The sequence below is a fragment of the Bubalus kerabau genome, chromosome 2, assembly GCF_029407905.1.
Source record: "Bubalus kerabau isolate K-KA32 ecotype Philippines breed swamp buffalo chromosome 2, PCC_UOA_SB_1v2, whole genome shotgun sequence".
Taxonomy (NCBI): Eukaryota; Metazoa; Chordata; class Mammalia; order Artiodactyla; family Bovidae; genus Bubalus; species Bubalus kerabau.
In genome coordinates, this window is record NC_073625.1 from 186,969,318 (window position 1) to 186,992,998 (window position 23,681).

General features: G+C 43.6%; 1 protein-coding gene and 1 long non-coding RNA gene across 3 annotated transcripts in view; one reads left to right on the forward strand and one right to left on the reverse strand.

Annotated features, from left to right (window-relative positions):
* DSCAM (DS cell adhesion molecule) overlaps positions 1-23,681 on the reverse strand; it is a 697,188-nt gene that overhangs the window by 513,580 nt on the left and 159,927 nt on the right. The gene's annotated exons all lie outside the window — the stretch shown is intronic.
* LOC129644208 (uncharacterized) lies at positions 5,828-8,494 on the forward strand. 2 transcript variants are annotated; one of them, XR_008710775.1, is made up of 3 exons: positions 5,828-5,963; positions 6,551-6,753; positions 8,175-8,494. It is a non-coding gene; the product is annotated as an uncharacterized LOC129644208 (long non-coding RNA). The 2 variants fall into 2 exon arrangements; XR_008710774.1 differs by lacking the exon at positions 5,828-5,963 and adding an exon at positions 5,991-6,071.

Below are 23,681 nucleotides of genomic sequence, written 5' to 3' on the forward strand. Positions count from 1 at the left end.
GTAAGGTATTTTGGGCTAACATCTGCAAACCTGTGAGTTTTCAGATATAGATACACATTTATTATAAGACTTGAGGCCAATGTTTTTAAATCTAGTTAAATGAACCTTAATAAATGAAACAGTAAGACCACCCTCAAAGAAGAATTATTTTTCTAATGTACTGATGTCCAGACAGACTGAAAAGAAATGTACTCCAATTCAGCAATATTTACTGCTCTGAAAATCATAGAAAGTAAGTAATCAAAGGTAAATCTAAATTCGGTCCTGGTAGATGTCACAACAGAGAGTGTCAGTGTATAGTTGTGGTCCTGAAGTGCTCAGTCATGTCTGACTCTTTGCAGCCCCTTGGACGTTAGCCCATGAGACTCCTCTGTCAGGGTATTTTCCCAGGAAGAATACTGCAGTGGGTTGCCATTTCCTTCTCCAGGGGATCTTTCCCACCCCACCCAGGGATCGAACCTGGGTCTCCTACATATCCAGCATTGCAGGCAGATTCTTTACAGCTGAGTCACCTGGGAAGCCCTAAGCAAGCCTCTTAAAGAGGGAGGAACCTGTTTAGAGGCAGGCTGTATCCCTCATACTCAAGAAGAATGCCACCTGCAGAGTTCAGCAACTGGGAACAAAGAAAAAGCCAAGCAGAACCCACAAAAGAAGGTGGAAATAAGGCTCAGAAGCTCAAAGATTTAACAAAGGAAGCCGCTTTTCTAAAAACACACAGCACTTTTGCTTCCTTTCTTACTTATTGAGACCATTTGTCTCATGTTCTTTGATTTTCGAAGAGGGACTTGATTACTCAACATCTATAGAATGTTTCAAAAATAAATATTTAATCTCAAAAGAGGAAAGTTAAAATGAGACTTAGAAACACCATTGGAAATGACCTACTAATGTGAACTTGAAGCTGTAAAAAAAGAAAATATGTAGAGTTAAGAATGTCACAAGGAACAGGTGTTGCCCAGGAATCTTCTCCCACATAATGTGGAAGCTGGATGGATGCAGTCAGGGTGATGAGAGTTCTCTGGAAGTGGGACTATGGCAGGAAAAATGTGTTTCAGTCCAGCCAGAATGTCTCCTATTTATACATCTTCTATACATTGTGTGCTGGAGAAGGAAATGGCAACACACTCCAATATTCTTGACTAAAGAATTCCACGGACAGAGGAGCCTGATGGGCTCCAGTTCCTGGATTGCAAAGAGCCGGAGATAACTGAGTGACTACCACACACATACACTGTGTACAGTGGTGACCCAGACAGGAAAGAATCTGCCTGTAACGAAGGAGACCCGGGTTCGATCTCTGGGTCAGGAAGATTCCCCGGAGAAGGAAATGGCAACCCCCTCCACTCTTCTTGCCTGGAGTGTTCCATGGACACAGGAGCCTGGCATCCATGAAGTTGAAAAACGTCGGACACAACTGAGCAACCAACACTTTCACGACAAAAAGATGAGGAGGCCTCCACTGTCTTTTGGCTTACAGGTTGTTTTTATTGTTTTGAGACAGACATCATGCATTTTTTAAAGGATTAATTTAATTAGAAGACCATGAGATGATGGAGCAGAGATGAGATAATGCGTGTACAAATCAAGGAACCTGACGCAAGTGTCAGGAAGTACTCCTCCTGAGAGCTTTCAGAGGGAGCGCAGCCCTGCAGCACCTTGATCTCGGATTCCTATGCTTTACATCTATGACAGCATATGTTTCTGCCACTTCAAGCCTCCCAGTTTGTGCTAAGATGTTAGGGCAACCCCAGGAAAATAATATGGTAGACATTACTATCATTGTTGTGGTTAATCCATCGGGCAAACTTTTCCAAATGAAAAATATCTTTCAGTTTGTGTTTGATAGTCAAATTGAACTTGAGAGGCAAGTATCAATTTTTTTCTAAATAAGGGAACGAAGCCATGTATTCATTATCATTCAACTAAAAAGATGTAAAACAAGGCACAATGTGGGCCAGGTTAAATGCATGCATGCTCATTTACTCAGGTGCTTCTGACCCTTTGTGACCCCATGGACTGTAGCCCATCAGGCTGCTTTGTCCATACAGTTTTCCAGGCAAGAATACTGGAGTGTGTTGCCGCTTCCTACTCCAGAAACCCACTAGGTATTTGCTAATTGTCACGAATCTGGGGAAACATTTCTTCTCTGAGATCCTCCAGTGAGATGATTAAGGCCAGTGATTTCTGGAACGTCACCTGTATGGGTGCCCTAGAAAATGGAAAAGCCTCACTTCTAAATTCCACCTATTATTTCCAAGTTGCAATATTTTATAAAAGCCAAAAGCACGTGAAAAGCCAAAGAGGCTGAGAGCAGTGACCAGAAGCATGGCCTTGGCACCTGCCATTTACACCCGGGGAGCCTGCATTCCCTGAACTGTAGAATGGCTCTGACTGTGACACCAGGGGCTGTGGGAACTGTGTGAGATGATGCGTGAAGGGCTCGTCCTTCTGCAGGCTGGGCTGCAGAGCTGCCCTGAGCAGCATCAGACATTGGCTTTGCATGTTCACTGCATGAGGGAGGGAAGGGCTATGGCAGGGAGCAGATGGCCTCTGGAACTTCCCAATGACACTAGAAACACTTTGGAACCAACACATGTACTTCAAGCCGTTAATGGTGTTTCAGGACGTTCGTCCCTATTTGTCTACTGCAATAGTCTCAGCCCCTCCACCTACCCCTGCCACCCCCACACAGCCAGGTGTGTCTGTCATGAAGGAGAACAATGACCTGGGGGGCAGGGTGGCAAGCCAAGGGGTTTGGGGCAGAGAGTTGGTGCCAGACTCAGTCTCTCCTGCTGGCACATGACCTTGGAGGATTTCCCACCCTTGCTAAGCCTTTACTCCCTCTTCCACAAATGAAGATCCTAATATCAGTAATACCACTGTAGCTCAGTGGTAAAGAATCTGCCTGTCAAGTAGAAGACCTGGGTTTGATCCCTGGGTGGGAAAGAAGGAAATGGCAACCCACTCCAGTTTTCTTGCTTGGGAAATTCACGGACACAAGAGTCTGGTGGGCCATGGTCCTCGGGGTCACAAATAGTCGGACACAACTGAGCGACTAAGAACAGAATATCAGTAATGAGATGGTTATGAATCTGAAATCATGTGATGCAGTGCCTATGGCCCAGCCTAGAATGGGCTTCTATCTTCCTTCACAAGACTCCCTGCATAAACCTCATATGAAGAACCCTGCCTGTTTCATGACACAGGCATTTGAGGAGGGCCAGTGTGTAAGGGCTGCCCTGGTGGCTCAGACAGTAAAGAATTAGCCTGCAATGCAGGAGATGTGTGTTCAATCCCTGAGTCAGCAAGATCCCCTGGAGAAGGAAATGGCAATCCACTCCAGTATTCTTGCCTTGAGAATTCCATACAGAGGAGCCTGGTGGACTACAGTCCATAGAGCTAGAAAGAGTTGGACACAACTCAGTGACTAACACTTTCACTTTCACAGTGGGTAAGGAAAGTCCATGCCCTGGGGAAAATGAACTTCAAGGATCTACAGAGGAGACACTTAGGGTGGGAAAGCATGGAGGGAGCAGGGAGCGGCTTCTGAGAGCAGTGAACTCAGTACAGTTGGAGGTAGCACTTCACCGGGTCAGGGGAGCTGTCTGCAGAAGGTCCCCTTTCAGGTTGGGGGCTTCACCAGTTCCCTGGGCAAACTCAGGCCAGAGCAAAACCAAAGTGGACAATAGATGATGAGCTTTGTCTGAGAGAGTTCTGGGTTTAATGCCACCACCAGTCAGGCCTTTAGACCCTGGACAAGTGGCTAAGATGAGCCTCAATTTCCACACATGGATGATAGGACATGCATACAGAACACAGGATCTAGTCCCCTTGAGCAGAGGGATGAAAGCAAATAGAAGTCTCTCCAGTCCTCCCTCAGGCCTCATATGACCTTTGGTTTTTACATTGCTTTTATTCCTTTGAGATGCAGTTCATTCATTTAAAAAATGATAACTTGGACTACTTCTTGAAAAGTCTATAGATGACATTTCCTAAAGCTGGATCTGTGACTTAGTTAATGTTTAGTGGGATCGTTACTGCTGGCCTCACCCTAAAACCTATCTAGTCAAACAGAAGTGCAGAACTTGGACGGGAAGTCCCGTCCCTGCCCTCACCACAGCAGCTTTCTGGGAGAGGACTAGTGAAAAGGGGGCTCTGTGCCAATGGTCAGGGCTGTGGTGAGGTCGGGGGATACATTAAGAAGGCTGACATCCAGTTCTGGGGTTGACTGGACACCATTTCTTGAGACCCTAGTCACCCCCATCCAAATTTCACTGTTTAAGACCATGCAAAGCAACCAAAATGGTGCCCCAAATAGGTCAACTCTTGATCAGGAAGGGATCTTTTTTCTTTTCTCTTAAATATACGTGTGTGTGTGTGTGTGTGTGTGTGTGTATTTAACTTTATTTTATGTTGGAGCACAGTTTATTATGGGCTTCCCCAGTGGCTCAGTGGTAAAGTGTCCGACTCTGTGACCCCATGGACTATACAGTCCATGGAATTCTCCAGGTCAGAATACTGGAATGGATAACCTTTCCCTTCTCCTGGAAATCTTCCCAACCCAGGGACTGAACCCAGGTCTCCCACATTGCAGGCAGATTCTTTATCAGCTGAGCCACCAGGGAAGCCCAAGAATGCTGGAGTGGGTAGCCTATCCCTTCTCCAGAGATCTTCCTAACCCAGGAATTGAACTGGTGTCTCCTGCATTGCAAGTGGATTCTTTACCAGCTGAGCTACCAGGGAAGCCCGTGTGTGTGTGTGTGTGTGTGTGTGTGTGTATTTGACTTTTTAACTTTATGCTGGAGTATAATTTATTATGGGCTTCCCCAGTGGCTCGGTAGTAAAGAATCCACCTATAATGTATGAGCCTCAGGAGACACGGGTTCAATCTCTGGGTCAGGAAGAATTCCTGGAGGAAGAAATGGCAAATCACTCCAATGCTCTTGCCTGGGAAATCCCATGGACAGAGGGGCCTGGCAGGCTATGGTCCACAGGATTGCAAAGAATCAGACACAACTGAAGTGACTTAGCAGGTATGCATATAGTTAATTATACTCCAATATAATTATATATAATCAATACAATCATATATAGTATAGTTGACATAGTGAAGGACAGAGCAATCTGGTATGCTGCAGTTCATGGGGTCACAAAGAAGCATGACTTAGCGACTGAACAATAACAAAATAGTTGATTAACAATTTTGGGATAGTTTCAAGTGTAGAACAAAGTGATTCAGTTAAATGTATGCTTTTATCTATTCTTTCTCAAATTCTTTTCCCATTTAGGTGATTACAGAGTATTGAGCAGAGTTCCCTGTGCTATACAAGTATGTCCTTGTTGGTTTTCCATTTTAAATATAGCAGTGTGCAGTTCAGTGGTTAGGACTCCAAGCGTCCACTGCAGGAAGCATGAGTTCGATCCATGGTTGGGGAACTAGGATCCTATATGCTGAGTGGCACAGCCAAATGTTAATAAATAAATAAAAAATAGGAAGTGCTCTTTACTATCCTCTGTCCCCACCCCACTGGTCCCAGGGAGGAGGTGGCCTCACTGTCCTTGGGGCCAAGATCCAGCTCAGAAGGAAGCAGCAGCCACCTCTGGCCATCTCTGTAACCCCCTTGGCTTCACATTCCCTCCCTGCCGCCCCCCTCTTCCTTCTCAAGTCCCTGCTGTTAGAAAGGTCTTAATCCAGAGACTGAAGTTAACAGGAAATGGTGGCTCCAGATCCAATGGGCCCAAAAGCTGCTCTGAGCCCACACCCAGCACCTGGAGGTACCTGAAAGTGAGTTCCCTAGAAGCCCAGCACAGCCGTCTCCTCTTCACAGCCCTGAGATGCAGCTGTCAGACCACATGAAAACCATTCTCCTCAAGGTTAAAACTTTAATGCACTGTTTACACACTGAAGCAAAAGAGGTTTGCATAATTAATGGAGCACAGAAAATTGAGAGACAGAGCACAAAGTATGTTTTAAAGGGAAAGAAAGGGGGTGGGGAGCTGAGCAGGAGGAAGGCAGACCCTCCGGACTCTTGGGGCACAACTGGGAAGAAACCCACGCAAGTGGAGGGCAGGTCCCTCTCCCATTTCTGAAGGATGGTCACCTTACCACGGGGCCCCTTTCTAAAGGCTGCCCCCTCCCTCTGTTCTGCCAGCAGTGGGCCCAGGGCAGTCTCCTTCAACCGGGCATTAAATCCTGGGAGCAGACTCAGTGTCAGTCTGGGAACCCTGAAAGTCCTCCCTGGGAAGGCAGAGAAGGGAGGGGAAGACCCCCCGCCCCCACATCTCCTCTGAAGACACGCAGGGTGCCCACAGCCCCCCGAGTCAGGAGGAATTCCTCCGCGTGTCATCAGCCAAGGGCGCCCGGCACAGGCAGCCTGGCATATGGTGTCTGCAATTTTTTTAGTGATAAGTGGCGGGCGTGTTAGCGGAGCCGCGGCGGAGCACGGAGAGTCGGTTGGCTAACCACTCCCGGTCTCCTGCACCCTCGGGCGGAATCCTATTGCTTTATGCAGATGAGCTCATAACAGTTTCTTCAATTTGGCTTTTATAGAAAAAAGTGCCAGCTCCTCACACTGTGTCAACAGCCACCCGAGGGCCTACCACTTTACAACGCGAGTGTATTACTATTTAAAGACAAGCTTTTAGCTGAACATCAGTGCTGCCTTCAGAGTTTAATTACCGCCCTCCCCATGGGGCCCAATGAGCCAGCGACTCCTCCCAAGGGGCTTCTGCTTGGTGATGATCTTTAACTAAGTAAGTAAATTCCAAACGGGCTGGGCTTAAAGCGCACGCATCTGATTTCCTGCTCTGCTTTGAGACTGTGGATGACTGGTAATGAGGCGTGTGCAATTCAGGCTCCTGGGGCAATTAATTTCCCATCGGAAACAAAAAACAAAAATCTATTGGAACGCACATATAATAATCTAGTAGCATATAATATATGTTTTAGGCAATATATATATTACAGATGTGTGTATATATGTTACAGATAATATATCTTAATATATATATTAAATTTGTATCTCCTTTTCTGAATTTGAGTTCTGAGAAAGAACTCAATAGCAGAAGCAAGCGCGTGAAACCACTTCCAACTTTATTAAAGCAGTCATTTAACTCTAACACCAAAAGAGGGCCTTCTCCTCTTAAAATCCTTTCTCAATGTACTAAGTTGAATGAAGCGGAATTGAAAGGATGTGTCCCAGCTTCTTTGCTTCCTGCATAGTGATCATTAAACTATTAATTGCTCTTCCTTCCAAACCACAGTGCTTTTGAACTGTGGTGCTGGAGAAGACTCTTTTGAGAGTCCCTTGCGCAGCAAGGATATCAAACCAGTCAGTCCTAAAGGAGATCAACCCTGAATACTCATTGGAAGGACTGTTGCTGAAGCTGAAGTGCCAATACTTTGGCCACCTGATGCAATGAGCAGACACACTGGAAAAGACTCCTATACTGGGAAAGATTGAGTACAGAAGGAGAAGGGGGATGAGATGGTTGGATGGTATCATTGACTCAGTGGACATGACTTTGAACAAACTCTGGGAGATAGTGAAGGACAGAGGAGCCTGACTTGCTGCAGTCCATGGGGTTGCAAAGAGTCAGACAAGACTCAACAACTGAAAAACAACAACAACCCTTAAGTAGACAGGGATTTGGGATGTATAACTGTTTTGTGGGGGACAGATTGACAGATTAATAGTAGTACACATTGAAATTTTATCCAAAAGTAGTCCAGAGAGTTAAAAAATCCAGTAAAAGCCATTCAAGGTTGAAATGGGGTAAAACATAAAGAACGCTTTTATTGTCTTGTTTTTCAAAAATACAAAAAAAAAAAAAAAAAAGATGAAACAGGCATCAGTTCCATTTTTAACTAAACCAAGTGGCAGAATGCTCCTAAGGTGTTGACTGAGCTCCATGCAGGCTAAGGTATTAAGTTTTCATTTCAGAAAATTCCATAAGCTTCTGTGATCATCTACTTTGAGATTAAAAAAAAAAAAAAAGGTTGTGCAGCTAGCTATGCTGATGAAGAGAGCAGAGAACAGCTAAGTAGGGTAAGTGGAGGTCTTAAGTGACAGTCTCCCATCATTTCTGTAGCCAACCTGTTAGAGGAAACACTGACTAAAACCCCCCACCCTGGCCAGGCACCATAGTAGCTAAATTTGCATAATTTACAACAGGAGGTCCTGCTAAGGAACATGGAAGTAACAAGTCACCACCAACTGGAAGAGTTCAGGAAAGGTCAAAAGGAGACTCCATTCTGTGTATCCTACCAACCTCCCAGAATCCTCCTTGCTGGCATCCATCTTGGCAGAGCAATGAATGCACCACCAGGAAGGACCCTGGGTCAGAATGATCTGTCAAAGACAACCCAGAAACTAACCTCATCACCATAAATCCCATGACTCCAAGCCACATGGCAGAGCAGTTCTCCTGGGCTCCCTTACCCTCCTGATCTCTGCCTGGGTGCTCCTTGCCAATAAAGTCACTTGCTTTGTCAGCACATGTGTCTCCTCGGACATTTCATTTCTGAGTGTTAGACAGGAGCCCACTCTCGGGCTCTGGAAGGGGTCCCCCTTTCTATAATCAGATCCATCCTCCGTTGCTGGGCAACATTTGGGTTCTGCTGGCACAAAGAGGAGAGGGTGGGTGAGAATTTGCCTCCTACTTCTCTGCCAGCCTTCCAGGCAACCCAAGTGGCCCCGAATGGCAGAGTCCAACAGAGCAGCTGGTAAAAGAGAAGGGGGTTTACAGAACCCCAGCCTTAGCATCACATATCAGTGTGGAGAGGGTGGAAATGAAATACCTAATCAGAGAAATAAAATAGTTCAGTTACCTACTGCTGTATGAGTTTCCTATTGCTCCGTAGGTCACAGGCTGAAATCAAGGGGTCAGCCAGGCTGGTCTCTCATGCGGAGGTTCTGGGGAAAACCACTCCCAAGCTCATTCTTGTTGTTGGCAGAATTCAGTCTCTAGAGGTTTGGAGGCCTCTATTTTCTTGCTGGCTGTCAACTAGAAACCAGTCTCAGCTCCTAGAGGTCACCCATATTTCTTGCCATGTGGCCCCTCCCCTCAATTTCTTCTCATGCTCTCACCTCTCATGCAAATTTAAAGGTCAGGCTCACCCTGGTAATCTCCCAATGTAAGGTCAGCTTATTTGTGACCTCAATCACAGCTATGAAATCCCTTTAGCCACAGAATGTAACATAATCACAGGAGCAGGATCTTATGACCCTTGGAGGTTCCTCCCACACTGGATGGGAGGAAATCATACTCGGATTCGGGTCTTTGAAGGTCACCTTAGAATTATGTCAGTCACACCAGTGTGTAGGAGATCCCTTCTGTTGTTTTTTAATTTAAAGAGTGAGAATTCACAGGGAATTTTACCAGGACTTCCAGGTAGGTCCAAGCTAAGCTCTGGTAAAAGGTAAAGTTAAATTTTTAGACAAAATGCACTTAGACCAAAACTTTGACCGCTTGGAATATTTTGAATAAGAAATGAAATTGTGGGGCAAGGAAGTTCTACATCCATATATGCAGCCTGCCAATGATCCCAGAGATTCCCAGGTGGCTCAGTGGTAAAGAATCCACCTGCTAATGCAGGAGAAGCAGGTTTAATCCTTGGGTCAGGAAGAACCCCTGGAGAAGGAAATGGCAACTCACTCCAGTATTCTTGCCTGGAGAATCCCAAGGACAGAAGAGCCTGGTAGTCTACAGTCCATGGGGTCATGAAGAGTCAGACCCGACTGAGAGACTGAGCATGCACACACACTCTGATTCCACCAGAGGCCACAATCCATGGGGATGACATGTGTGAACAAGGGCTGAGCTGGCTCCACCTGTGTTTTCTCTGCATGTGAAAGTTGCATTCTGCAAGAGGGGTTCACATCAGCTTTGAAAGGATGATTCTTCTTATTTAGCTGTCCTGTGAGATTGAGAGGTAAAGCTGACAAGAAAAGGACCAGAGCTACACAGCTCCAGTAACCTGATGTCACCCTCTTGTCCTTGGAGGAGACTCGAGGCTCCAAACGTGGAAAGAGAAATAACCAAATAGGAAGAAAACTTGCCAAGAGAAAGACAGAAGAGGGCTGCCCTGGTGGTCCAATGGTAAAGAATCCACCTGCCAATGCAGGGGACATGGGTTCAGTCCCTGCTCTGGGAAGATGCCACATGCCACAGGGCAAATAAGGTCATATGCCACAACTCCGGAGTCCATGAGCTACAACAAGAGAAGCGACTGCAATGAGAAGCCCACGAACCACAACTCAGAGTAGGCCCCGCTCACCATAACTAGAGAAAAGCCTTCAGACAGCAATGAAAACTCAGCACAGCCACACGTACATACATAAGTAAATCTTTCAAAAAGAAAGAAAGAAATACAGAAGAATCACATTTCAGACCCACCCACTGTGGGAGATGAATCCTCAGATGTACAATGAGGGCTGAGATGTGTGAAAGAAAGTGAAAGTGTTAGTCACTCAGTAGTGTCTGACCCTTTGTGACCCCATGGACTGTAGCCCACCAGGCTCCTAAGTCCATGGAATTCTCCAGGCAAGAATACTGGAGTGGGGAGACATTCCCTTCTCCAGGGGATCTTCCCAACCCAGGGACTGAACCCAGGTCTCCTGCACTGCAGGCAGATTATTTACTGTTTGAGCTGGGGATGTATGGGCTTCAGCACATGACATTTCTCAACGCTAATGCATCTGGAAACTCACATTTCTGAGAAACAGAGGTTCACCGAGTACCCCATATGTATCACCCTATGACTCCCCTTCAGCACATCCACCCCTTTGCTTGAAATCATCTGTGTTAGAAATATTTCTTCTTCCACAATCTAATATTCCATCTCAGTGACTCCACCTGTGTGCCGCTGCCAAAGGTTAACTGCTTCATCCACTTTCCACTGGAACCAGATCTCAAAATATATTTAAATCTAATAGGGCTGACCATGTCAGCCTTATTTCCTGTGGGAAAATTCTTTCATTCTTTTTTATCTTGAGAAATCAGCACCCTCACAATCTTGATGCATTTTCACCTTTTGCCTACCTTTGTGAATTAATTTCACTATGATTTGTGCCACGTTAGTCTAGAGACTACAATGATATGCAGTGTTCTTAAAAAGTTTTCTCTTCATCCAACTTAATAATGGGCATTCTTTCCTTTGCTTGAGGTACTGCAAGGATGACTGTCATAAAAGAACATTAAGATCATCTGGAAATGTTTTCTATTTTTTTTTTTAAGTCTAGGATTAGGATGCAAATCCAACCCGGAAATTGAACCATCCCTAAATTGCATCATTGTTTATCTGATTACTGCTCAAAACCATCTGCACTTAATTGTAAAACAACAAATCTTTTAACAACCAGCTGGGATTAAAGAACAAAGCCTCTTACAACGGTCTCTATTGGTGGAGCTTAAAAATAAAAGAAGAAACAGCACACATCCCAACATTTCTTTTTTTAAAACTCCATCAAGAGTTTTTGTTGATATAATCTGAGTGATGCTGTTATGAAAGTACTAGAGGGCTTATCTTTGTAACCTCAGAAAGGGCATATGCACTGTTGCACTTCTGAGAATTTCCAGGGGATTCTAGAGACCCAGACAATAGCAGTATCTTATTCAAAGATGCATTTCATATGGAAAAGCTGATGTTGACATTATAGAAGTCTGTTGTGGCTTCTGTGAAATTATTGTGTGAAAGACACATTTGGTGTACAAGATTTGGAAGCTGTGTGTGGTGGGGAGGGCCCTGCTTTATAACTTGCTTTATAACTAAGAAAATACACATTTTGCTTAACTCTCTGCAAATAAATAAGATAGGGGCTTCCCTGGTGGCTCAAATGACAGAGAGAGTCCACCTGCCACGCAGATGACCCAGGTTCAATCCCTGGGTTGGAAAGATCTCCTGGAGAAGGAAATGGCTACCCACTCCAGTATTCTTGCCTGGAGAATTCCATGGACAGAAGAGCCTGGCAAGCTACAGCCAGAGGGTCAAAAGAGTTGGGCACCACTGAATGACTAATACTTTCACTTTCACTTTTATATTATTAAACCAAACCCATACTCAACTCTTCTCTAATCAATCTTTCCTCTTCCAACCAAGTTCTGCGGTAAGACACGGAAACACCTCTCCTTCTTCATTCTCAATACACTGATTTTCACACACGAGTATATTGCAAACAGTTGCCAGCAAGTCTATTTCAATTTTCAAATCCAGTTCAACCTGTATTTTTTTTTTCTTCTGAATTCTTTTTTAACATTCTAAGGCACAGTTGTAGTACCACTGAGACAAGACTGCTGCTGCTAAGTCGCTTCAGTTGTGTCCGACTCTGTGCGACCCCATAGACGGCAGCCCACCAGGCTCCCCCATCCCTGGGATTCTCCAGGCAAGAACACTGGAGTGGGTTGCCATTTCCTTCTCCAATGCATGAAAGTGGAAAGTGAAAAGTGAAAGTGAAGTCGCTCAGTCATGTCTGACTTTTAGCAACCTCATGGACTACAGCCTACCAAGCTCCTCCCATGGGATTTTCCAGGCAAGAGTACTGGAGTAGGGGGCCATTGCCTTCTCCGGAGACAAGACTATTAGATATGAAATGTTCCCGAGAGATCTCTCAGCTCAATTTCCTCATTTCACCCTTGACACAACTGAGACCCAGCAGGTCACCTGACATGTGGGCCATAGCAAGAGGCAGAACTAAGCTTGGAGGAAACCAAGAAAATTCCAACATCCCTCAGAAGGGGTGCCTGTCATCTTGTCATCTGTAGAAGTGTATTTTTTCATTCTCAAACTTTGAGTGTTAGAGTATTTTTTGTGGTGACAAATTGTTACTTTGAACCAATTTTCAAAGTTCTAGGACATAACTGTGAGCTGAACTGGTCCATTTTGTGGTGAAGTCTTATTTAGGTAGAAGACCCATGGGAAAGGGTAGCTATCATTCTTATAAAAGTGAGAAAACAGTATGATTTAATGTGCCTTGGAGTCTGTCTCTGACTGCTGGCACCTCTGCTCCTGGTCAGTTCCATGTAGGGTGATGTTCCTGTGTGAACCCAACCCCTCAGGACCCCTCAGATCACTCATCATGTGGACACTCCTAGGGAAATCAGGCCAGTTTTGACAGTCATCTATCTGGTCAATAGTATATGGTGTTGAATGAAAAAGATAAATAGAAAAGTATAAAAAAAAAGGTTACTCCACTCCCATATGGAGACACATACTCGCCTCATAATGTTCCACCGAATTGTGGTTTTAAAAATTACAGTATTTCTATCTTTAGGTGTACTTGGAAGATGGCAGACCAAACTATATGTGAAATATAACATGTATTTTGGTAACTTTCTGTAGGATACTGTCATCTCTCAGCTCCCATAGACAGCTCATAGCTTTTGTAACAATTAACATATCATATTGAAACTGATCATTTAACACATAGCATTGAAACGTGTATTTACTTTCAGTTTCCTCTGTTCACACTGTATCTTAAGGACAATGTCAACTATTTTTATGCGTGTGTGTGCGCATGTGTTTAGTTGCTCAGTCACATCTGACTCTTTGCAACTTTTTGGAAATAGACTACCAGGCTTCTCTGTCATGGGATTTTTCAGGCAAGGACACTGGAGTGGGTTGCCATTTCCTCCTCCAGGGTATCTTCCTGACCCATGAATCAAACCCATGTCTCTTGTGTCTCCTGCATTGCAGCCTGTTAAAAGCAGGCTCTTGCACCTGCTGAGCCATTGGGGAAGCCCATACCTAACACTAAGCAAACATCCTAGAACAAGAAAGGCATCAATAAATGGTTGGTAAGTGAGGGAATCAATCAATCTATGAGTGAGTGCTCATCAGGGAAGTGCAAGAATGCTGGAGTGAGTAGCCTATGCCTTCTTCAGGGGATCTTCCTGACCCAGGAATCAAACCGGGGTCTCCTGCATTGCAGGTGGATCCTTTACAAGCTGAGCTACTGGGGAAGCCCCATATATAGAGATATGTTATATAATTTTTATATATATATATATATATAAAAGACCTTGTGTCTTTGTACAGATGATTCAAGTTGACCTAAATGACTAGTATCTGAGGATCATTAGACAAATAAATGCCCCTCCCTTCCTCCATGTCAGAAGCTTTCCATCATGTATTTCTATCACTTAGAAAAAGATATGATTGCTCAACTGTTCCTTTATCAGTTATCACTAAAATAATCTAAGTTAAGTGTGTTTATCAAGTATAGAGTCCTACCCAGCAGGTCAGTTGGAAGCATGAGGTGGACCCTGTGTTTGCCAGTAAAGAAGAGCTAGCCTATAAACTGACCCCCAAGTCATCTGGGTCTCACCAGATGTGTCTCATTTATAGCAAGACAGAAACATTGAAGGTTTTCTTCACAGCTTAGGCAGCAATAAAAAAAATATTAGCAGGTTTCTTCTTTACATTTAATTTTAAAGAAATGGTCCTTTATCTCTCTCTAAGCTGTGAGACAATAGATAATTTTGATGCTATTTCTACAAAGTTTTCACTCCTTTTCGAAAACCAGCCTGGTTATTTTATAGGCTTTGGAAAAGTAAACCTTGATTGTTTTTTTGGCAGCCTATGGAGAAATGTCCCTCACTAGGGAAGCCAGGATAAAGTGAATTTATGAGCCCATTCATAGGTCTGATAAGCAGGCAGAAATCACTTTTATTATGTACATAAAACAGTCCCTGATTAAGAGACACCTGCATTCAATCTATGTCACTCCAGTAAACAGGCAAAAAAAGGCAACCGTATAAGAAACCTCATTTAAAGTGGAAACCTTTAAAACATAAAGGTAAGAGATGTGATTAAGCAAAGCAAAAAAGTCACAAATATTGGGAGAATAAATTCTGATAGTTGAGGACAATACAAGTGACAGAAAGTGACCTTAAGCAGAATAAGAAGCCAGGAGAAATGCCTTCATATTTTGAGCACCTCACGGGATCCAGTTCTGTCAATCTCTAAGAGCAAATTCATCTCTTCTTAAGTGAAACAGAACCTTAGTGGATCTGGATTCCAAAATGATATTTAGAATTTGAGACTCATCATAATCATAAACAAATAACTGAATAAGTAACACCATGCTTTGCTGCTGCTGGTGCTGCTGCTGCTAAGTCGCTTCAGTCGTGTCCGACTCTGTGCAACCCCATAGACGGCAGCCCACCAGGCTCCCCCGTCCCTGGCATTCTCCAGGCAAGAACACTGGAGTGGGTTGCCATTTCCTTCTCCAATGCATGAAAGTGAAAAGTGAAAGTGAAGTCGCTCAGTCGTGTCCGACTCTTAGCGACCCCATGGACTGCAGCCTACCAGGCTCCTCCGTCCATGGGATTTTCCAGGCAAGAGTACTGGAGTGGGGTGCCATTGCCTTCTCCATGTTTTGCTGGAGATGGCAAAGTGAGTGTCTGGTCAGTATTCTTTACTGGGGCAGGTCAGGGGAAGAAAAATGAGGTAAATGGTATAGTGTGTTTAATTTCTTGTAAGAACCAAGAAAATCTATCCGTAGAAAAAGTTATTTTAAAACAAGAAATTTGCAAGATAAAGAAAAAAAAACTCTATAGTCTTTAAATGACGACATGTCAGAAGAAAATGAATGAGAAGAAATGATTTATTAAAATGATAATGACAGAGAAAACAAATATTGTATATTAACACATATATGGAGTCCAGAAAAATGGTACTGATGAATATATTTGCTGTGAAGGAATAGAGATGCAGATGTAGGGAACAAACTTGAGGACACAGTGTGGGAAAGAGAGGGTGGGATGAACTGAGAGATCAGAATTGACATCCACACACTACCATGTGTAAACAATCGCTAGAGGGAAGCTGCTTCACGGCACAGGGAGCTCAGCTCAGTGCTCTGCGGTGACCTGGAGAGGCAGGATGGGGGGATGGGTGGGAGGAGGCCAAGGCTGAGGGGATACTTACGGCTGTATCCCCTTATGGATACTTATGGCTGGTTCACACAGCAGAAACCAACACAACATTGTAAAGCCATTATCCTCCAATTAAAAATAAAAACTAATGACAACTAATTGAACATATGCATTGCAGATTTTGTAAACAGAATTTTTAAAGCAGTACACACTGCTGATCTATCAAAAGATACCATTTGTACATCTTTTAGAAAAGATATAAATATATATGTGTGTACCAACATACATTCCATAGACAGAGGAACCCGGCAGGCTATAGTTCATGGGGCGACAAAGAGTCAGACAAGACAGAGAGACTGAGCACACACTGACATACATGTGTGTGCGTGTGTGTGTTTAATGGTCAATAAGATGAAATTATTTTTGAAAAAAGAAACCAATACTAAACAGCAGAAAGGATGAAGAGCAGGGATCTCAAAATTTCAAATGGGGAACTTGGCTCCGTGTTCCTAGTCTTTTTCTAAGATTCTCTGCATGTGTGTGTGTGCGTGCACATGCGCATGTTGGGAGTTGAGCAGATTCTAGAGTTTGCATTTTTAGACTTCTCTGGGTGATTATTAACACCTTGAAAAATCAACGTTTTAAAGATGTTAAAAGTTCAATCTTAATTTTGCTGACACCTGTGCACGCAGCACTTTCACTTTGAGAAGCATATGCGTGCGTGCTCAGTCTCTCAGTCGTGTCCAGCTCTTTGTGACCCCATGGACTGTAGCCCACCAGGCTCCTCTGTCCATGGGGATCCTCCAGGCAAGAACACTGGAGTGGGTTGCCACGCCCTCCTCCAGGGGACCTTCCCAATCCAGGAATCAAACCTGCGTCTCTTATGTCTCCTGCATTGGCAGGCAGGTTCTTTACCGCCAGTGCCACCTGGGAAGCCCTTGAGAAGCAGACTTCCCTAACGCTGCTAAAGGTAGACCAGATCAGCTCAAGGTGAGCAAAGCTCTCCTCCAGGAAGCCCCCTCCCCACCTTCTCTTGCTTTCCCGTAGAAATAATGCCCAGCCTGACCACGACTTACTGGCAAGGGAAATCCTGCAGTGATGTTGGGGAGGGTTTGTTGTATCCAGAAATAAATACAGGCTGTCCTCTGAGTAGATGTGAGCCTGAGATCACAGCTACTAAGTACTGTCAGCTCGGTGGTTGAGCTGGGGTCTGTGGAGTTCAAGGCTCAGCTCCTGCCCCAGGAATCCCCAGTTTCCTCTGCAGCATTTCTGCAGCACTGAATAAAAAATGACCTGGTTTCTGGCTGCCCCACTGGCTAATTTTGAGGATTCCCACTGCCATCCTTTCTCTGGGGGAGTTTTTCCCTATGGGATTATAAACCAGATGTTATAAGGGAGCAGCCCTGTCTACTGCTCTTTCTGTCAATTAAGCTAACTCAAATATTACTTTCAGAAGTGGTGTCATTTTCTCTTTCTTTTTAAATTGAACTACAGTTGATTTACAATATTGTGTTAATTTCAGGTGTGCAGTCGAGTAATTCAGTAATATATACATATGTACACATATTCTTTTTTAGATTATTTTCCATATTACAAGATATTGAAATTGTTCCCTCTGCTATAAAGTAAATCCTTGTTGTTTATTTTATATAGAATAGAATATATCTGTTAATCCCAAACTCCTAATTTATCCCCCCCACCAGTCCCCTTTTGTAACCATGTTTCCTATGTCTGTCTGTTCCTCTTTTGCAAATATGTTTATTCATAACATTTTTCAATTCCACACATAAGTGATATCATATAATATCTGTCTTTCTATGTCTGACTTAGTATGATATTCTCTAGGTCCATCCATCATTTTCTTTTAATAAAGACAACAACTGACAATATATTACCCTTGTCTCTTGAGCGTAAGTATTTAGTCAAGAAATAAATTTGTCTTTTACCTCACACCATCAAAACAAATATAGATATATTCGTTTGAACTAACAGTTTTTGGAAACCCTACTAAAAATTCGTAATTACTATTATTTCCCCCATTTTTCTCCTGTGGCCCACTTGACAAATTAGTTCATAGCTAAGAGAATAAGAAAAACATACAGATGACCCTTGAACAATGTGACTTTGGGAATCCTGACCATTTGTGTGATCCAAAACTCCAGTATAATTTATAATTGGATCTGCTGGTCCATATCTTCAGATTCAGCTAATCATAGAGAGTGCAGCCCACCAGGATCCTCTGTCTATGGGATTCTCCAGACAAGAATACTGGAGTGGGTAACCATTCCCTTCTCCAGAGGATCTTCCAGATCCAGGGATCGAACCCAGGTCCTCCACATTGCAGGAAGATTCTTTATTATCTGAGCCACCAAGAAAGCCCAGGACTGTAGTATTTACTATTGGAAACATCCATGTTTACATGGATCCACACAATTCAAACCTGTGTTGTTCAAGGGTCAAATGTTCAAGAATTCACCTCAAATTCCTGGTTCTTTTTCTTCCCATTTATATACTATGTAAAATATAGATGGCATCGTGAGTTCATATTGCAGGTATCAGTAGGAAGTGCACATAAAAGATGATGAAAACACCCAACATGAGGGGCAGAGACAGTACTCATTAGAAGTTCACATTGTAATTCTGGAGCCTGATGGTGTCATTCACACAACAGACAAAAATTTGCAAGCATAAAATATCAATGATCCAGGATACACAAGTCATACAAAGTTCATCTTATTACTATGTCTATTGAAATGGAACAGCACAAAGATAGTTCAGCATTTTGATTCCTTATGAAGGTTGTCTTTGTGCTCTCAAAATGTTCTTTTTTTTTTCTTTTTTAATGCAACACTTTTGCCAAATTTTCATTCACTATTGCCCTTAGGATAGTAGGATGAGAATATGTAAAAATTAAGTGGTAAAAATCACAGGCAGTCCACGTACACTGCCTCAACATAAGGAAGGCTGTTGCATCCATTGACGGAATAAGTTGCCTGTGAAGTAGAAGATGCCTGGAAAACCCCATAACAGGACTAAAGACAAGCAGTCAGGTAGGCAAAAGTGGCTCTCCAGGAACTCCTGCACCAGATGGGGAGCTGGAGAGTGTGGTCCGGGAATTCCTGTCTAGATCCCATGACCCTGCATTCCTGTGAACATCCACGAGCACCCTGAGACTGACATCCACCCCGGGTTGAACCAGGTGAAGACATAGGGGGTTTCAGTTTACCCATTGTTAATATTATAATAAATCTTCACTATTTGTGGGGATTACACTAGGGGTCATGGGTTACCAAATATTGATAAATGCTTGTTTGTTAATGTGGGGGAAGAAAAACCTGAAATTGTCAACTCTGATATTGCCAGCTGTAAATTGAACTGTGTAATAGTATAATAGTTCAGGATACAGATATTGGGTTAATAAGGGACTGGGCTAAAGCCTAGGTGGTGTGACTCTCGTTTCCCCATCCATCTAATGACCTGATCTAAAGGTGATTATCACCAGCCAATGATGGAAAGCCAGTGGTTCAGACTAAATATGCAAGCACCCAGCACCCCCTGGGGGCAATGTATCCCACATGCAACAGTTCTTTTCAGGGTACGCAAATCCCTAGAAAGTATAACCTTCAAAGTGTGTGTTCACATGCGTATGTTGAATACATGTCATTCCATCATTTTCTCATGGGTAGAAAGTTCTTAGGAAGAACATAAGCCACGTTCTTTTTGTTTAAGTCTTTCAGCTAACGCTGTTTACACAGTGACAGATCACTGCTTTCAGAACTGCCATTGGAGACAATTTATATGGTTACCCTTCTACTTTCATTTGGTGAAATAACACGTCATTTCATCTATTTCCTCTGACTTTTCTTCAAACTGCTTACAACTTAATAAAATGTGGGATTGGCACAGGTTTTTCACAGGGAGATGGTTTTCTTTTCTCTCTCTTTTTCAAAATTTTGATATATGGCAAAACCAATACAATATTGTAAATTTAAATAAAATTTAAAAAAAAGAAAGAAAGAAAGAAAAAAAAAAACTTGGTTCAATCCCAGATCTCACAACTTTCACAAAAAATAATAATGACAAAAGCAAATGGACAAAGTAGTTGTTTCCATTTTTGAAGGTGAGAATGTACGTACAGGTAGCTACTGAAATTGCTTCAAGAAATAACGGAACTGGTAGCAAAAGTCCTAAGGGAGCCTAGACTGGGTGCAGAGGGGGGTGCTTTGTGTATGTTTCAAAATTTTAAACAATGTCTAGAATATTTCACTTTCTAAATTGTTTAAGTATTTTTCATTATTTTAAAGTGACTTCAATCATAAGTGCCAAACTTGGAAGCAATCAAGATATCCTTTGGGGAAGGGATAAATGAACTGTGGTACATCCAAGCAATGGGATATTATTTAGTGATGAAAAGGAAACTATCAAGTCATGAAAAGACATAGAAGGAACTTAAATGCATGTTATTAAGTGAAATAAACCAATCTTAAGAGACTCTATACTGTATGATTTCAACTATATGACACTCTGGAAAAGGCCAAATTATGGAGACAGCAAAAAGTCTGATGCTTGTCAGCTTTGAGGGGTGAAGGAAGAGAGGGATGAAATGGGGGAATTATAGAATTTTAGGGCACTGAAACTATTCTTATGGTACTATAATGGTAGAGACATGTTATTGTACAATTTTTCGGACCCATAGAATGTACAACACCAAGAGTGAACCCCAGTGTAAACTATGTACTCTGGATGACGGTGGTGATGGTGATGAGCTGATGTAGGTTCACTGATTGTAGTGAATGCGTCCCTCTGGTGGGGATGTTGATGGCAGGAGTGTGAGTGAGTGAATGAGTAAGTGAGTGAGTGAGTGAGTGAGTGAGTGAAAGTTGCTCAGTAGTGTCCGACTCTTTGCGACCCCATGGGCTGTACCTGCCAGGCTCCTCTGTCCATGGAATTTTCCAGGCAAGAATACTGAGGTGGATCGCCATTCCCTTCTCCAAGGAATCTTTGCAACCCAGGGATCAAACCTAGGCCTCCCACATTGCGGGCGGATTCTTTACCATCTGAGCCACCAAGGAAGCCCCGTTGATGGTGGGAGGGGTGAGCAACTGTGTAAATATAGGAGCAGAGAGCATGTGGGAACTCTCTGTACCTTTGTCTCAATTTTTAGTGAACCTAAAACTGCTCTAAAGTATAAATAAAAAAAGACTTTGTTGACTTCTTCAACCTAGCCGTCTGTCTATTTGACGAACCTAGCCGTCTGTCTATTTGACGGACGTTCCCCACATGCTGGCCTCTCTTTATGAGGGGTATGTTCTAGTCTTGTGCATCATCTTTTTCTTCTCCAGGTCCTCTCACCATCGTGTATGCCCCCTCCCCTGACAAAGCACTTGCTCAGAGGAAGCTGAGCGTGGAGTTTACCTCTCATCCTGCCTCACCAGTCACTTCCCTATTTATTTCCCTCACATCATCATCTCTTCCTGAACTGATTTTTCCACCACCTCTGAAAATAACAGCTCATTAGAAAGTCATCAGAGATTGAGTAAGCAATTGAACATAATTACACAAAATTACATAGATCTGAAACACAACACTACACTGTGTGTCTGAGTGTGTGAAGCTGAAGCCTCTGTCTTATACTCAGTACTGCTGAGGTCACCTCCACAGCCTGAAAAGGGTGAAGGAAAGTGACCCCACGTTGAGATAAACTCAGAACCTCACTCTTTATAGCACACTGCCCTAGAAAGATGACCATGTCAGTGACAGCAGCGGGATGCCTGCAGTCTACATGCAGAAAATCAATGGACAGGAGAGAGATGCTATGAGAAAGCATGTCTAAACTAGGGCTGATGGAGGCAGGGGCTGATGGACAGTGAGGCTGGCTGACTTCTCCCCATGCAAAGCTCCCACAGAGCAGAAGAACCCACTGTCAGGGAGAGCTATTGCATCTCTAAAGGGCAACACTGCCAGGGTATTCTTGCAAACCAGGACCACTTAGAGGGTGATGAACCACCTGGGTTTGCCCAGGACTGTCCAGGTTTTCACGCTAAAAGTCATGCATCCCGATTACTTTTCTGTCCCTGGATGACTAGGACGGTCAGTCACCGGAGACCACGCAATCTTCAAACACATGATAGAGAAGCAATGAAAGACCGATCTAAAAACTGGCAAACTTCTACCAGATCAATGACATTACCTTGATTTTGAAAAAGAGTATATAACATGCACATTGTAAAATTTCTTAGTGGATGGATACCTATAACTAATATAGTAACACAGTTTTCAGGGGCATGTTTATAAGCAGAGGTACAAAAACAGGAAAACCAAAGCAAAAAGAGTTTCTTAATGGAGAAGTTGGGAGGTAGGGGGAGGAGCTGAAGCTGTGGTTTTAAGGCTGGGTCACTGCGTGAGAGAAGGACCAGAACTCCCTGAGCCTCAGCCTTCCCATCCCTCAACGTGACACCTCCTCTCTGCCCTGCTTTTAAAATTTTAACGATGACCACAATATATGCACCTGGACAGACGTCCCAAACATGGAAAAAGAAATCGCCATGAAATATTTTTGGCATTTTCCCCCTCCTGAAACCTTGTGTTAGAGGGAAGCACACACTAGAAACAAAAGACTTTAGGGTAAAAACAGACCATCTGCAGGAAAAAAAAAAAAAAAAAAAATATATATATATATATATATATATATATATATATAATATATATAAAGCATGACCTTCCCCAAGAGGAACAGAAATGTAAATGATGGTAAATTTGTCTCACCTATGTTCTTCAAGGATGCTGAGTAAGTAAATTTGAGGAAACAGTTCCGATTTTACATAGAAATAAGCTAGGCTGAAGAGCAAAGCTGCTTTATTTATTCAGTGCATCTCCCACTACCCTCTTCCTCCTGAGGCTTTTCTATCAGCATTTCAGGCTTTCCTTTGTCCTATTTTTGGGCAGATCCTTGGGGATAGCACCAGGTACCTCTCCACATCACACCCAGCCCCACCTCCTACAGAACAGGGCACTTTGAACCACTTTCCTCTCTTCTGTAAGCCTGTCCTAATTACAGGGACTGCTGTGTAGACGACTTGGAGGGAGCCTGCCCATCAGGAGCTTGATGGGCATGCATCAACAGTCAGTGCATGTCTGGTTGGGTGCACTTGGCCCTCAGGGCTTCTTTGAGGGTAGGACCCAGAGCCTTTCTGTTGGCAGTGAAAGGAGGGGTGATATTAAAACCTGCCTAGGACCCAGAGAGAGAAATGGTCCCTCAAGAGGGAAAGGGGAAACTGCCCATAGCCTCTCTGTGTATGAGAAGCTCAGAAAGGCACCTCTCCACCCCAGGTCTTCCTTATAAGGACCATGCTTTGTCCTACATGACTCACCTCCTTGGCCACATCTGTTTGGGCCTGAAGCTGGCCTGAGAGGAGGGCTGTGCCCTGGATGGCCGGTGAATAGCAGACTCATGGATGAATGACTTCCAAAGACTTTCAGTAGACCTGGGGCAGGTGGAAGCTGAAAAGCAGGGGGATGGAGGGCTGAAGAAAAAGAGGCCCTGACAGAGGAAAAAGAAGATGGCTGACTTTGGCAGGAGGATGAAGAGAGAGAGAGAGACATAAAAGGTTGAGGCACCATAGGAGACTTGCCGCTCTGAAATATGCCGGGAACTGGACGAGGGGAGACCCAATAGTGCTGCCGTGGGCCCCACAATTCTTTGAAGTTTTGTGCCTGCCTTTAAAATGTGTATTATACAGACTGAAGTAAGCCACAAAGAAACACCAATACAGTATACTAACACACATGTATGGAATTTAGAAAGA